At 47.8% G+C, this 11,008-nt stretch overlaps 1 pseudogene; it reads left to right on the forward strand.

The window, feature by feature from the left end:
* Positions 1–6,807: 6,807 nt before the first annotated feature.
* Positions 6,808–10,027, forward strand: LOC116896047 (annotated as a pseudogene).
* Positions 10,028–11,008: the final 981 nt, after the last annotated feature.

Below are 11,008 nucleotides of genomic sequence, written 5' to 3' on the forward strand. Positions count from 1 at the left end.
TTAAAGTTTCGTTCTCACAGTCAGGCCTTGAACCTGTGCCCTTTGGCTCCATGGCTAATTCATTTTGACCTCCAGCCAAAGGATAAATTGATGTGTGTGGGGCGGAGCTGGTATCAGAATTTATTAACCATCACCTCTGCTTTGGAAAGGGAAATATTCTCGCTGTAACAGAACAGCTCCGAGTCTGTCATGCGTCCCTGCGTCCCTGACACCCGGCTCAGAGTCACATCAGAGCTGGCAGCTGGTGAGAGGTCACCGAAGCCTTCTCTGGATCCATCACCAGTGGCTCTGGCAAGGGAGATGGGAACGGCTTGTCAAAGAGGTCACTGAACCTAGCGATGGGAAACTGGAAGTAGGCCTGACACAGACAGCTTGGTCATTTTCCTAATTTTAGGCAGATAATCCATATTCTGGGGTTTGGAGGGCTGCCTGGGATCTGCTCTGCACAAAAGCAAACTGGAGAGCACAAATGGAAGCGGAGATGAGCCACCTGCTCATTCCCCAAGGCAGACTTCATCCTCTTCCTACGTCCACACACTTTTCCAACCACAGGTCTAAATATTTGGAGTTGGAGGCAAAGTTGGAACATGTGGTCCGGCCTAGATACACATGTGTGTCTGTCACCTCACGCTCAACTCAGGCACACTGGAGAGCCACCACCTCAGATCACATAACTGTTCCCAGTGGTGTGTGCTTGGAATCTGGGCATTCAGAATGTGACAGCAGTAGGAACAGAAGCTCAAAATCGTCCTTGGATGAGTAGCAGGAAGGAGAGGAGGAGAGAGAGAGAGAGAGAGAGAGAGAGAGAGAGAGAGAGAGAGAGAGAGAGAGAGAGACACAGACACAGACACAGACACAGACACAGACACAGACACAGACACAGACACAGACACAGAGAGAACATGAGGAGAGACATCTTCTAAGACTTAGTTTTGCTCTCATTTTATTTTATATTATTTTACTGTATGGCCATGAGGTCTCTAACTCCTGGGTTCAAGTCACCCTCCAGTCTTGGTCTTCTCCACAGCTGACGCTACAGGCCTGCACCAGGCAGGAGAATATATTTCATAGATGTTCAGTACCGCAAAGTGTCACTAGAAAATGTAAGCCCGGGTAGTATCTGAAGACTCCTGAGGCTGGCCTAATTGTAACTTAGAGGAAAAGACGCTCCAAATTCAAACGTCAATGAAGCACTTGTCTCGGCCCTTTTCTTATTTGGCAATAATGAAAGCACCACTTCGGAGACCTTCAGAGACCACTTGGAAATTTCTAGAAAGTAAATGACATGTAAATGCCTCCTTTCTGCAACCAAGTGCCTGTCATTATGCAAAATTAGTTTTTGCTTGGTAAACATCTTTTGTGTTCATAAAGAGTTCTTGCAGGAAGTGGGAGGGGTATAGATAGATGAAAGGAAACTCTGGGGTGGGTGTAGCAGCCATTGAGAGGCTGAGGAGAGTCCATCCTAAGGGTGACCTTATATCATTCTCTGGGGCTTCTAAAAGGTCTCTCTATCTAGAGACTAGTGGTTTCCTAAAAGAGAGGGAAAGTTGATGTTACAGGGTTATCCTTTTTAATCAAGACAAAGCACACTGTGGGTCATAACTCTTCCCATCCCCCACCTAACAGGAAACAGACTGTGGGGAGACAGATAGATGAAACTTGAATAGGCCGGGTGGCCAGTTCATTGATCTTCATGTTCTGTTCTGCGATATACCAACGATTTCTTTTGAAGACAGAATCTTCAGTATCCAGGCTGGCCTGGAACTCACCTATGCAGCTAAGGATGACGTCCAACGTTTGATCCTCCTGTTTCCACCTCACGAATGCTATTATTACAGCTGCGGTGGTTTGAATATGCTTGGCCCATGGGACGTGACATTATTAGGAGATGTGACCTCATTGGAGAAGGTGTGGCCTTGTTAGAGGAAATGTGTCAATTTGAAGGCAGGGCTTTGAGGCTTCATATACATGCTCAAGCTTCGCCCAGTGTGGAATTCAGTATCTTTTGGGCTGCCTTTGGTTCAGAATGAAGAACTCTCAGTTCCCTTGGTACCATGTCTGCCCAAGATGTTAGAGATGCCAGGGCTGTGGGATACAGGGAGAGGAACTTGCCCAAGAGAAAGAGATGCGTTGCAGTCACCAAAGCTGAAAGGAGTGGAGATTTGAAGAGTGCTTTGACATCGGACATGGAGACACAGAGTTCGGAGTTTGACCAACTTGTTTTCGGTCTTGCTTTGGTCCAGTATTTCCTTACTGTGCTCCCTTCCCTACATTTTGGAATGGTAATGTATATCCTGTGGTGTTGGAAATATGTGAGCTGCTTTATTATTTTGATTTTATAGGGAATTACAGTTAAGAGATTTCATGAATCTCAGAAGACACTTTGAACTCTAGACTTTTAACATCGTTGAGACTGTTATAGACGATGGGGACTTTGGAAGTTGGACTAAATGCGTTTTGGATTACGCTATGGCTAAGTACGGCCCCCATAGACTTGTGTGTTTGAACAAGCCCGTGGAGGCCAGGGAGAGGAATGTGCTGGTTTAAATGTGCTTGACCCATGGGTAGTGGCACTATTAGGAGGTGTGGTCATGCTAAAGGTAGTATGTCACTGTGCGGGAGGGGCTTTGAAGTCTTATATATATGATCAAGTCCCACCACGTGTGAAAATGAGTTTCTTCCTGGCTGCCTTTGAATCAAGATGTAGAAGTCTTAGCTCATCCAGCACCATGTCTACATGTATGCTGCCATGCTTCCTGCCATGATGATAATGGACTGAACCTCTGAAACTGTAAGCCACAATTAAATTTTGTCTTCTACAAAATTCCCTCGTCACGGTGTCTCCTCATAGCAATAAAACCCTAACTAAGACGATAGCCATGAAACCCCATGCCCGGAATATGTAGTGCTGGGAATGAATCAAGGCTTCACGTATGCTAGACAAGCACTATCCCAACTGAGCCACACCTCCAACCCCATTTATATATTGTAAATGCCTAGTTTGAACGAAAATAGAATGATTTTATCAAAGAGTAGCATCGTTCTAGAGCTACTCCCCAACAACCCAAGTCATATGACCTGGGTTCTCACCTGAGCTACAAGTATGACTAGATGGCTCTCCAGTCGATGAAGAGGGCACCCCGATAAGACACAGAAAAGTTCAGGAGTTGAGACTCCACTGCCCTCCATCAAACAGCCTCCTTTTCCTCCTTCACTTTCCTTCTTCCTCCTCTTCCCCTTCTTCCTGTAGATAGAGGCACTGTTTACTGACTCCTATGGACACGAAGCTGAACCCAGCTTTCTCGCAGGAATGCCCCACACACAACGTATCCTTTCTGCCTCAAATTCACCTCTAAGGTTCTATGAGGAAGGCTATGCATTACTTCACTGTCAGGTGACTCTAATTGGCTCTCTAGGGTTTCTCAATTTTCTAGCTCTCAGTGAAGGCAGAAGGTGGGTCCTTGGCCTCTTCTAGTCACTGGCCTCCTCTTAGCACCCAACCCCAACTCTGGCACCCCTGTTGGGAGAAACAGATGAAGAAGAAATAATTGTTGGATTAGCGTCCTAAAGCTCTCGTTGGCTTCCCTGGAAACCCTCTACCTTTGAATAAATGAGCCGTGGGAGAGTTTTAGAAAATCTTCTCTGGGCCGGCAAGATGGCTGGCTCATCATTTACCCTTCAGACAGATGATCTGAGTTAGATCCCCAGAATCACATGGTGGAAGAAAAGACTTACTCTTGCAACTTTTTCTCTGACCTCCATAGATGTGTATACACGCAAATGTACACACATACACACACACCTCATAATCGATGAGTCAATTGATAAACATTTTTTTAAAAAGAAAATTACCAAGAATGGTGGTGCACACCTTTAATCCCAGTACTCAGGGAACTAGAACGTGACAGCCAGGATTCCAGCCCTGCTTCCGTCTGCCTCCCAAACACTGGCCCATTGCCACCAGGACAGGAGTCCAGGAGCCCTGCATCTCTTTCTCCATCCCAAGATGCTACAGACACCTACCCATCCCTCAAGAGGTGATGATGGTGATGACATGGTATTTTCTGCAAAAGAGGCACAGTACAGGAGAAATTCGGGATGGTCAGAAAGGTTGAGACCAGGACTGGTTTATCTCCCTGACACAGAGCAGGGTGCAAGGTAGACCTGGTTAAATGTGCTTGATGATGACAGAGAGTTCTTCAGATACAGAATCAGGTCAGTGCTGAGTGTCACAAAAGCACACCAGAGAGCTGAAGGAGGTACCACGAGAGGCAAGGAGGCTGCAGACAAACGCAGCACAACTCTGCATAGGAGAGGCCATTATCTAACGGTCTAAGAGATGGAAGAGGTCAGAGAGGAGAAAGGAATCCCCTTGCTCTGGACTCTGGCCTCTTGTCACTTCTCAGGTCCCACAGGGGCCAAGCAGTGCTGGAGCCTAATGAAGGAGCTTAACAAACCGTTGTGACTAATTAGGAAACTCTTGCTTTCTGTCTCTTTGGTTTCTCTGCCCTTAGTTCTCTTGCCAATCAAATATATTTCTTTATCTCAATGTATACATGACGCTTTGTTCCAGCACTGTGAGAGATACAAGACACATCAGTTATGGCCCCTGAAGTTGTGGCCCATGACCTGTTGTTTCTTCCCCAGTCTGGAAAGCAAGAAACGTGCAGATCAAAATATATAAGCACAGATACTTCTGACCACACCCACATGGGAATCTCATGCACACTGTGAACTTGAACATGTCCATAATGGCCCCTCCATTTCTTCAGGCATGTGACACACCCATTTCTCTCTTCTCCTAATCCTCTTTCCAAGTGTGGCTCCTCGTGGCACCTCTAATTAGCCAACCTGCTTTGATTTCTCATTACCTAAAAAATGTTTACCCAAGACCTTCTCATGGTTGACACTTCTTATGACAGATCTCAGTTTAAATGTCACCTCTTAGGAAAACCCATTACTGTGCTCACTTCAGAATGATACAGAGAAGATTAGCATTCGTCAAGCATTCCACATTGGGGGTGGGGGACACAAATATTCATAGGAGGAGATACGAAGACACAGTTTGCAGCAAAGACTGAAGAAATGGCCATCCGGAGACTGCCCCACCTGGGGATCCAGCCCATATACACACAGCCACCAAACCCAGACACTATTGCTGATGCCAAGAAGTGCATGCTGACAGGAGCCTGATATAGCTGTCTCCTGAGAAACTCAGCCAGAGCCTGACAAATACAGAGGTGAATGCTCACAGCCAACCATTGAACTTAGAACAGGGTCCCCATTCGAGGAGTTAGAGAAAGGACTGAAAGAGCTGAAGGGGCTTGCAGAATAACAATACCAACCAACCAGAGTTCCTGGGGACTAAACCACCATCCAAAGAATTCACATGGACAGAACCATGGCTCCAGCTGCATATGTAGCAAAGGATGGCCTTGTTGAGCACCAATGGGAGGAGAAGCGCTTGGTTCTGCCAAGGCTGGACCCCCAGTGTAGGGGAATGTCAGGGTTGGAAGGCAGGAAGGGGTGGATGGATGGGTGGAAGAATACCATCATAGAAGAAGGGGGAGGAGATAGGGATTTTATGGCCGGGAAACCTGACAAGAGAATAACATTTGAAATGTAAATAAATTTTAAAAATCCAATAAAAAACAAAACCCATTACTAAGCAGCCATTTCAAAAAAGCCCATCGACCTCTCTCAGATCCATTGCCATTGAATTTTCTCATTTTTATTTTACATGTGCTTTACTTGCATGCACGTATGTGTACCCCATGCTCCTCTTGTGAGAGTGTCAGATCCCCTGGAACTGGAGTTATAAATGATTGTAAGCCACATGTGGGTGCAAGGGGAACCCATGTCCCCACGAGAACAAGTGCTCCTAAGTGCTGAGCCATCTCTCCCGCACCAGCACCCCAATCCCACTCATCTCCCTGTCCCTTCATATCTGCCCTCCACCCTTGCAACTTCCCCCACAATAGAAAATCAAAAATAAACAGAAAAACAAGACGAAATAAACAAACAAACAAAAAACATCCCATCGTGGAAGCTGTAGTGTGTCACAGTATGTCACACAGTGTCACACATCTTTACTTGCAAATGTTCATTGCAATGAGTCAATGGTCTGGATCAAGGTCTCTGGCTTCTCCTATACTATCAATACTGGATCCTCACTGTGACTCTTCTCGGATATCCTGTGGTTATCCTGTGCCATGGAGATCCTAGAGTGTTGAATCTGCAGGATTGGCCCCTTCAGGTACTCCAGCTGTTCATTGATGGGGTAGATGCCATTGTGGGCCAATCAAAGCCCTGGATTTGGACCTGAGTAGTAGCTGAATTGGTCAGCCTACCAGCTCTTTGGTATCCATACCACCAAGATGAGCTCTCCAGCAATGTCACAACTGGCAGGGGCAGGGCCAGCTCTCCTGTTCTCATGTCCTCGGTGGGGGGAGGGGTGATTCACCCACCCCCATGCCACCAGGGCCACCTCTACTGAATGTTGCATCTGGTGAGGGGCAGGGGCAGCTCTCCTGCTCTCATGACCTGGAAGTAAGCTCTTCCTTCTGCCACAAGTGGCAAGGGATTGGAGGATGGCATCTTTCCCTCACCCATGCCACAACAGACAAGGAGCAGGGCCAGCTATCCTGAGCCCACAACACCAGAGCTAGCTCTCCAGTGCTGCCCAGGTAATGCGGGGCAGGGCCAGCTCTCCCAAGTGTGGCTCCTGGAAAGGGGTGGGGCTAGCTCAGCACAATGCTTGGACAACAACGTGGCCCCAGGTAGCAGCCCAAACCAAGGCTCTCTTTGATGGTAACACAGGCTTTGGACATCGACATAGACCCCAACACAGATCCCATCTGCAGCAGGGGCATAGACCCAGACATGGCCTACAGTGGCAGCCCTGGTCAAGATGTCACCATGGCCTTCAGTGGCAGCCTGGGCCAAGATGTCACCATGGCCTTGTGTGGCAACAAAGGCCACTCAGATCTGTTTGGCCCCTGGCATCAGTATGGCCTCCAGAGCTGAGACCACTGACATTCAGATGGACTTTGGTGGCAACTCAGGCCACAGAGATCAGCATAGACAGCTGCTGTGGTAAAGCCATGGATCCAGATGTGGCCCTTGGTGGCAGCCTGGGCTAGACATCAGCATGGCATTAAGTGGTCGCTCAGGTCCTCATATCTGCCTGTTCCTCACGGCAGTCAAGTCTCCAGTTTCACCTTTCTCCACAATGTACAAACTCCTTGGCTTCACTTTCTCTCCCATCTCCCCATTGTGTCGTCCATCTTTCCTATCTCTCCATCACAGAGTACTCATTACAGTGGTACCTTCAGTGGGATGTTTGATGGTCTTTCTTTTGACTGGCCCAGCCTAGCCTGTCCAGGACAGGGGCTTGCCACCTCTGAGTTTTCATTGGGGAACTTGTCAATAGATATCCTCTGCATTGCTAAGATACGTGACTGCTTTCTGCTTAGACCCCCACCGAAATGTGTCACACACACACACACACACACACACACACACACACACACACACACACAGGCACTCACGCACTCACACATGCACTATAGAATGTAAGTTTCATTCCACTCTTTGTTCCACTCTATTTCCTCCTGCCTAGGAGAAGCTTAGTAAACATTTTCTGTATCAATGTATCCAATATGATGTAATTTTCCCAACTAGGAAATGGTAAAAGCTAAAGTGTTTCAAAGAAGAAAGGATCCCTCTTGAGCCAGCTGGGCCAGGGAGGCTTCATGGAGGCCAGGAGACACGCACCAGATAAGCAGGAGACACGCGCCCAGCCGTTAAGGGAGATTAGGACTTGAGCAAAGAAAAGGACCCACACTTTTGACCATGAATCAGTACAAGGACAAGCCACTCGAGCTACAAGTAAAAGCAAGAGTCGCAACACTAACCAGACGGCTTAGCTCCCAATGTAGACAAAGCCCCCAAGCTCTACTGGGGGCTGCAGGATGCTGTATTCACTGACTTGAAAATAATTACACTTGTTACAACAGAAGTGGGGTGGGGATGGAAACCATGGGCCTCGTGAAGAGTGCGCTGGTGAAGAGCCAGCGCAAGCAACCCAGTGTAACTAAAGTGAGGCAGGAGAAAGTAGGCAGGAAAGGTAGAAGATGGCTTTTCCGAGGAAAGGAACAATTGGAGAAACTCATGGTGTAACTCAACCGTCTCAACCTCCCTAACGCTGCAGCCCTTTAATACAGTTATGGTCGTAGTGACCCCCAACCATGAAATTATTTTGGTTGCCACTTCGTAACTGTAATTTTGCTACTGCTAGGAATCATAATGTAAATATTTGTTTTCTGTGATCTTTTGGGGTCTCGGCCCACAGGTTAAGAACCGCTGGCTGTAACTGTGAGGAAGGCAGTCAGGTTCTATGCAAAAGTGGATCAGACTTCAATGCAGTTGGTTCTGAGAAGGTGGCAAGGCCTTTAAGTGGGAACAGCTAGGGACACGTGGGACTGGTGTCTGAGTAAGATTAAAGCCAGAGAGGAGGGGTTGGGGATTTAGCTCAGTGGTAGAGCGCTTGCCTAGCAAAGGCAAGGCCCTGGGTTCGGTCCCCAGCTCCGAAAAAAAAAAAAAAAAAAGCCAGAGAGGAGGGTCAATAAGTAATGTGCTCGGAAACCACTGAAGGCATCTCATAGACTCCAGAGAGGGGGAGTGAGGACAGGACCTCTACTGGAAGCTTCTGGAGTGGGAGAGCCACACAGGCTAAAGATCTAGGAAGAGCTCAAGTACTAAGAACACAGATAGCAGTCTGGTTGCTGGCACCCAAAGCTTGACACATGCATTACAGAGGCAGAGCCCGGTAAGGACTAAGTTTGAGAAGTGGGGCTTTGACCACTGTTACAGATAAACAGAAGAAGAAAGAAAGTCTGTGAGGGTACATGGCCATGTGTGGTTGGAAGAGCATGAGGCAACCCAGGGAGATCAGAGTTAAGCTACCACGGGATGAAACTTCAGGGGAGCAGAGCTCACCAGGAAACCGTCTGCTGCAAACACAGGAAGAAGAATATGGTTTTAAGAAGTCCTCAGGCTCTCTCCTCCAGCTGAGCAAAGGAAAGAAGGCAAAGGGGAAGAGGGTGGCCCCGGCCCCCGCCTTGGTCAATAAACAGGAGGCCAAAATGGTGGTCAATCCTTTGTTTAAGAAAAGGTCCGGGCTGGAGAGATGGTTCAGCAGTTAAGAGCACTGACTGCTCTTCCAGAGGTCCTGAGTTCAATTCCCAGCAACCACACCATGTGGCTCATAACCATCTGTAATAGGATGTTCTCTTCTGAAGTGTCTGAAGAGAACTACAGTGTACTAATATATAAATAAAATTAATTAATTTAAAAAAATTTTTTTTTAAAAAAAAAAGAAAAGGCCCAAGAACTTCGGACTGGGCAGGACATCCAGCCCAAAAGAGATCTAACACGCTTCGTCAAATGGCCCCGCTACAACAGGCTGCAGCGGCAAAGAGCCATCCTCTGTAAGCGGCTCAAAGTACCTCCTGCCATTAACCAGTTCACCCAGGCCCTGGACAGGCAAACAGCGACTCAGCTACTTAAGCTTGCCCACAGGTACAGGCCAGAGACAAAGCAGGAGAAGTAGCAAAGGCTGCTGGCCTGCACTGAGAAGAAAGTTGCGGGCAAAGGGGACATCCCAACTAAGAGACCACCTGTCCTCCGAGCAGGGGTCAATATAGTCACCACCTTGGTGGACAACAAGAAGGCTCAGCTGGTGGTGATTGCCTATGATGTAGACCCCATTGAGCTGGTGGTTTTCCTGCTTGCCCTGTGTCGAAAGATAGGGGTGCCCTACTGCATCATCAAGGGAAAGGCCAGGCTGGGGCGCCTGGTCCACAGAAAGACGTGCACCACTGTTGCCTTCACACAGGTTAACTCGGAAGACAAGGGTGCTCTGGCTAAGCTGGTGGAAGCTATTAGGACCAATTACAATGACAGATATGACGAGATATGCCGCCACTGGGGAGGCAACATCCTAGGTCCTAATGGCCTTGGATAGCTTGTAGAGGTGGCCAGGATGCAAAGGTACCAATTGCCCTTTTCTTTCCAGGATCCTTTCTTATTGGCAAAGCGCTTTCACGTTCATCATCCCACTCCCACAACAATGGTAGGAGGGTAAAAAACCCACCAAAGCCATATTGAAGCTGAGAGATTTGTAAGCCGTGTCATAGATTCAACAGCTGGTCACCATGAGGGCGACATGTCTAGGCTCCGGTGTAGACATCACCCACTGCAAAGTCTCTATCTTGGACATCTCTTCACTTAGTCTTGGCTCAACCCCATCACTGACACAACAGTGCAAGTCAAAGACTTTACTCAGTTGTGGATTTAAGCTTAGCCAAAGATGGCAGCCACAGATAAATGACTGCAAAGTAATGGAAGTCGTCCATTGTTTAGTTGCGTTGACTCTAATCCTGATGAACTTGGCAGTCAGGTAGATTTCCATGTCCCTTGAGTTCTGAGAAACCTGACTTAATCTTTCTAACCTGACAAAGGTGGAGAAGATTGGGAGGGGCAGAGGAGGGAGGAGAGAGAAGAGTTCCAGAAAGGGGTGAAAGGAGGGGAGGACACTGGAAGAGGAGAGAGAAGGAAAATGAAGGAGAGAAAGAGGAAATGAGGAGGGGGGAAAGGAGAGAGTAAGGATAAGGAGGGAGGAGAGGGAATAGGGGCAGGGCTGCAAATTCAAAGTCCTTCTCTCCATTACTACCAATTCCCAGAGGAGAACTAGTCTCCTGGCATCTGTGTCTCCGCTCACCTACATTGCCTTCTCATTGGCTTTCATTTGTTTCTGCACTGATTTTGTGAGTTTAATCAGATTGGTTGGTGGGGTTGAGTGGTGTTTGGGGACATGCAGAAAGACCCTAGCAACCAGCACAGCAGCCTCCGCCATCACAGTCTGTCTACCTTCCCCTTTCTCCTCCCATCTTCCCTACTCACTAAGTGAAATCACCTGTCAGAAAATTGGCCACCATTTACCACA

The sequence above is a fragment of the Rattus rattus genome, chromosome 3 (genome assembly GCF_011064425.1).
Source record: "Rattus rattus isolate New Zealand chromosome 3, Rrattus_CSIRO_v1, whole genome shotgun sequence".
Classification (NCBI taxonomy): Eukaryota; Metazoa; Chordata; class Mammalia; order Rodentia; family Muridae; genus Rattus; species Rattus rattus.